The following is a 6,338-nucleotide window of genomic DNA, read 5'->3' as shown; positions in this document are numbered from 1 at the left end:
TTTCATCAAACTAGACACACACATCATTAGACATAGACATTGTTAGACAATACTCTGTATCTCTACATTTTAACACAGTTAAATATGTTCTAGGTCCAGTGATAATAGTTAGTCACATTTCAGTTTCCTTGTTTCTGAAATAATCTTACTTAGGGACAATTTCAGAAAATATGAACCATATCTCTCCTGGATCAGTACACCTCTAACATGTTTTCAGTATTCTTTTCATTAAGTCTTCTATGGGGTTAAATATTGACAAAGAAATAAATAATAGATCCATATAATAGAAATATTTTGGAATTTACTTTCAAATCCAATTTCAAATTTCTGATTACATTCAGCTACTTGGATTGCCTCTTAGACCTGGCACATGTTGCAAGCTTGCCAAGAACAAGGAGAAAAAAAAATCACCTGAAATCTGGGATGGAAGGGGATGATGCAAATCTTATCAATAATTCTTATCGATTATTTGCTTTCATTTCTAGAAAAGGTGTTTTAACACATTGCAACTTTACCTAGCATTTATTTATTAACTTTATTAACTTGCAATTGTTCATCTATATTATTCTGCCTAACAATCTGCCTCCAAAAATAATTCTAAAAGAAACTCATATTTTCTACATACAGTAGTGTAGTAGCAGATTTCTTAGATAAACACTTTGCACCAAATACTTATGGAAAATGTAATTTTACAAAGTTTATATTTATTCAAACCTGAAAACCCATTTGATATACCTAGGAGTTTTACAACAGTAGTATGGTTTTATGTTTGAAGTCTGCATGGCTTACATCAATGTTTCAAAGAGAAAACAAATGGAAAGGACACACTCCATGGTTTTGCTTCAGAGAAATTAATTGGCAAAACACCAATTGATTTCAGCTGGAGACCTATTGACCCCTGAAGTGAAATCAATAATTATTTTGCAGTTTAAGGAAATTAAATAAAGTGATATCACGGAGGAGAGTGGGGGATTCCAACACCCAGGATTCTCAGTTGGATGCTAATCTATGTGCAACACATTTAAAGACTGTTCTGATGGTTTGCATTGTTTAGATCTACCCATGTTAAATCCAACGGGAATTAGGATGGAGGAATTTTTTAAAGTACCAAATTATGCAGCAGAATCAATGCAACTTCCTCTGTGAATAAAAGATTGCTTGAGGCACCAGAACAACAGAAAGTCTGCTTTAAATAATATATACTATAAAGCAGGATTCACACAAGCAGATGTGGTGCTAACTCTATTTTTTATGCTGAATAGGACAGTTTAAATATTGCCTGGGATTAACTCTGGCCCCTGAAGGGAATGCTCTGGACAAACAATATTTTGTGATTACAATAACATTGGATTTGTTTTTATTTAATTTAAATTGCATTAAATCTAAATAGCATTCACTGAACTGTTGGTTGTGCTCAAGGTATAACATTTCCTCCCTTCAAGCTATATTAAAAATTACGATTTAGTGGAAAGTTGTGGACAATGTCTGCCCTGGAATCTGCATAAAAGGAAGAAATGGCTTTAGCCTAACCTTCAATTTCATCTGTTTCTTTTTCTGTATTACTCCTGTCTTGCTCTGCGTACAGTATGAAAAAAATGAATCTGCTTGATTCTTTATAGCTCCTTTGAGTTTGAAATGATACAATATAGTACAGTGCAGATATCGTTTTACTGAAACCTTTGCTATCTGAGATAGCCCAAAGCTAAGTTATTATTGTGTGCGCACACACTCATGCACACAAACACACACAGTGGAATTGTATAGTGTAGCCTTTACTGGCTTGGAGCCCATAATGTTGGACTACAACTTTCTTCTCTAGCAAAGCAGTTGGATTGGCTGTGAAAGATAAGAAATGAAATCTAACATAGTGTTGTGTTGTTTTTAGTGATACCAGTGAGAACTAGTCTAAGGTTCCTTTTATTGCAAATGTAAGGCACACAGGAGTTGTACACTGCAAGGTAAACTCCAAAACATTCACTTGGGGCTTTATTTCCAAGCTTGAGGCAGTTTAAGTGATTTAACACAAGGTAGAAAACAGCTGCTAATTTGGTCTTGCACACATACTATCCACTCCATTCATGCACACAATCATTTCACTCAGATCTACCTTTCCACCTATTGGGAGGGAAGCTGAGGTGGAGATCCCATGGGGAAGAGAAAAAAGAGCAGCAGCTTCAGAAGGTACTACTTCTGGGCAGAGGTGAACTCCAGCAGGTTCTGACAGGTTCCGGAGAACCGGTAGTGGAAATTTTGAGTAGTTCAGAGAACCGGCAAATACCACCTCTGGCTGGCCCCAGAGTGGGGTGGGAATGGAGACTTTGCAATATCCTTCCCCCCAGGAGAGGGGAGGGAATGGAGATTTTGCAGTATCCTTCCCCTGCCACACCCACCAAGCCACACCCACCAAGTCACACCACACCACACCATGCCCACCAAGCCACGCCCACAGAACAGGTAGTAAAAAAAATCGGATTTCACCACTGCTTCTGGGGGATGCAGGCATCGTGAAATGGCAGCTCCTTCTCACTTTCCCTTAAAGTAGGGACATTGTAGAATGGCAGGGAACTCTCCTCAGAGACTTTAGAAAGCCAGAAGGTGACTAGATGTGATTTTGTGCTGCTGACCTAGCCCAAATATTTAAATATCTTAAAGAGCTGTTATGGGAGGGAGGGGGGAGGAGGGGAGGGAGAGAGAGAGAGAGAGAGATGCACAATTGAGCCCCAAATTCCTGTTGCTACGTGAAACATTTGTTAAGGTATTTTTTCCCCGTCTTACAACCTTTCTTGTCACAGTTGTTAAATCAATCACTGCAGCTGTTAATTTAGTACCATGGTTGTTAAGTGAATCTGCTTTCCCTCTAGTCTTTGCTGGTGAGAAGGTCACAAAAGGGGTTCACATGACCCCAGAACACTTAACAACTATCATAAATATGAACCAGTTACCAGGCATCTGGATGTTGATCATGTGACTACATGGATGCTGCAATATTGTATGTGTGAAAAAACAGCCATAGGTCCCTTTTTTCAGCACCGTTGTAACTTCAAACGGTCACTAAATGAACTGTTGTAAGTTGAGGACGATCTGTAGTTCCTCTCTAAGCTAAGTTTTGGAGCTCATTAACATAAAATAGCGTGATTATCAGCAACTTTTTTTTAATGGCCATGGCAGAATTGCAGGGGGGAGGGGGCGGGGCGGCGGAAGGAGCATGAATTCTTGGAGGGTGAATTGATCTCCCCACTATCTGTGAGCCTGAGTCCTCCTGGCAGATGGAGAGAAAGGACTGTTTTCTGCTTTAGAACATTAGATGAAAATGAAACAAGCTTTTTGTTTCTGGGTTCAGTTCCAAGTGGGGAGAAAGACACTGGAAACATGGAGGCTGCTTGAAAAGATGGTTTAATGGTGGACAGGACCACATGGTTTTGAGGGCCTGGGCAAAAAAGCACATGGGGGGTGAGGAGAGAGAGAGAGAGGGAGGGAGGGAGGGAGGGAGGGAGAGAGAGAGCGAGATTTGTACCCTCTCTTGGGCTTTGAATTTGAGCTTGTATTCTGATTGGTTGTCAGACTCCCATGGGGCCATGCAGAGGTAACTTTGTAGGTTGTCTTTTGAGTCCCAGGCCTGGTTGAATCTTGCTGGGTGATGATGTAATGAAGAGGGTTTTGGGCAATTCCTATTATGGCTGAGGGCTAATCCTACCTTTGTTGGATCTTGGGTGAGGGCATTTATGAATAGACCTAGCTATCTCTTTATCTCTTAAGTGCTGACATCTGCTGTGGGCTATTGAGAGTGTGGGGCAGGGGTGAAATCCAGCAGATTCTGACAGGTTCTGGAGAACCGGTAGCAGAAATTTTGAGCAGTTTGGAGAACCGGCAAATACCACTTCTGGCTGGCCCCAGAGTGAGGTGGGAATGGGGATTTTGCAGTATCCTTCCCCTGGAGTGGGGTGGGAATGGAGATTTTGCAGTATCCTTCCCCTGCCACACCCACCAAGCCACGCCCATAGAACTGGTGTGGGGGCTATTAAGAGTGAGTCTACTTTCTGCCTAAAAAACACATTTCTCCATTTCTCACCCAGGGAGGTATAATATCCTGCCTTTTTAATATTTCCCAGAATATTTCATTTTCCTAGGAGACGGTGCTAACTTCCTACAGTTTGATGCAGCAAAACAATTCTTTTAAGCAACAAGTTACAACCAAACCAAATTTGATGGTTCAGCTTTCTGGAAGTTTTGTTCTAAAAATTGAATTTAAACTAGTCAAGCCACAGAAGCCATAGCTCTGGTATCTTGGCCTTTGTCCCACTGAACAGCCTCAGTCCTAGTCCATTCATAATATCCCATTGAAATATGTTGAGCTTCTTTAACAAATTATTAGACCACAGATTTTCCTCAGAACTGATATTATTCTGAATTAAACATTTAGCTTCCCTGGATAAGGTCTCTGATTTTCTAACGCTCTGCCTATTCCCTGGTGGCCCAGACAGAAGAGAGGTTATTATACATGGTGTATTGGGAGGGTCAATTAATTAAGGGAGTCAGACTACAGCACTTTTGAGAAAGGAAGGGGGGGGAGGGTGACATAGAGAAGGAAAATCTCAATATCATATTTCCAGAAAACACCTTGATGCTCTCTTTAAGCTTCCCACTAAGAAGCAAACTTTCAAGAACCGTTCCTTTAGCCCAGGGGAAGTCCTATTTTTGTCCGCTTCTGAACCACCCTGCTGAACAGATGTATGGAAGAGCAAGCCACGTTACTGGCCTGCCATTGTGCATGCTGGCTTGGGAGAAGAAGGAAAAGCAAGTGACATAAATTGTATGCATAATCTCAGGAGACGATCATTTGAAATCTTAATTGGCTGTCTTTTAAATATCATTTAAGGTCTTGCTCTCCCGTCTTGCCTCTTCTCTCACCTTCATAAGAAGTGTTATGTCAAAGTCTACTGCCTGCCCGGCTGGCTGGCTTACTAGCTTCTTCCGAGGGGTTTATTTTTTTTTTTTTAGCACTCTCTCTTTCTTTTTTTTAAAAGGAAAGAAAATAAAGAAATAGGCCCATCAGCCGAGGTTTGCGAGGTCGATAAAGCTTTTAGATTTGAAGATGTTTTCAGGGAGCCCATTTCCTGCGGCTAAGAGTTGTTAATGGAGCTTAAGGAATTATCTTATGACTCCGGCCGGGAGAGCCCCCGCCACTCCCCCCCCCACTCTCTTTATAGATCCCCCACCCCACCCTTCCCTTGCTCCTGTTCCCTTGTCGAGATTGAAGCTGCCGCCGCCGCCGCGCTGTCAACATCTCTTAATGAAAAGTAACGCGCCGCTGATTACAGTTTTATGTGGGTCCTATGTAAAAAGGCGCTGTTAATTTCCCATCTCCTCCGCGGTGGGTTGGAATTTGCCACGGCCAAATGACTTATAAAGGCGGCCCCTTACATGCTCGATAATTTCTTTCACACACACACACATATCTAGAGAGAGTACACACAAACACACACACACACACTTTTAACACGCCGCCCTCAATTTCCACCGCCACTGTCGCCTCCAGGTAGATCGGAGAACTTTCTTTTTTTAAAACTGCGGCTGCACCTGTGAGAGGTGGAAGTATCGATCCAGCCATGCTGGTGATTAATTTCCCTGCGACCGTTCAGGTTTTTTTTTCCTTGGGAACCGGCAGATCTGGGCCCCCTTGATATGAGCACCGAGGCGCCCAAACCGCCCAGATGAAGTTCCGCCGCGCTAGTTTGAGAAAAGCCTGTTTCGATGGAGGGAGATTTTCCCCCAGGGAACTGAGGCCCCGGAGAGCGACTTGTTTCGCCGCTCCGAAGTGTCGCTGCTGGGGAGTCGTTCCCAGGTTCGCAGCTATCTCTCCGGCTGCTGTTGATATTATTTTCTAATTTCTAGAAACCTTCCCGCTTTTGGCTACTCTGCGGTGCGACTCTCAGCCTAGATCCCAGCACGCAAACCCCGGTTTTTATTATTATTTCTTTTAAAGGAACGCATAGGAACTACGGTGTTTCCGATAGTGGGCACGACCCTCCCAAATTTAGGCGCACTTAGGCTATTCCAAGCGCGCTTAAACTCCGCTTGCCAAAGGAGGCTCCTTTAACGGTACTTTGAAGTTGCGTTTGCTTCCAGGCAAGAGCCTTAACTCGCGCCTTCCCTTGTCGCCTGAAGAGACAGGGATGTTAAGAGATTTTTTCTCTCTCTCGTGCGTTTGGCTTCCACTTCAACCGAAGGAAAGCCGGCGAAGGAATGGGGTTTTCTTCCGTGGATCTCAATTTCCCGCGGAAAACCCCGAGGGGCAGGTAGAGGTTTGGGAGAGGGACGCAACAGGGGCCTGACATTTT

Source organism: Pantherophis guttatus, chromosome 3 (genome assembly GCF_059756535.1).
Source record: "Pantherophis guttatus breed Tessera chromosome 3, ASM5975653v1, whole genome shotgun sequence".
Taxonomy (NCBI): Eukaryota; Metazoa; Chordata; class Lepidosauria; order Squamata; family Colubridae; genus Pantherophis; species Pantherophis guttatus.
This window is presented reverse-complemented; position numbering follows the sequence as displayed.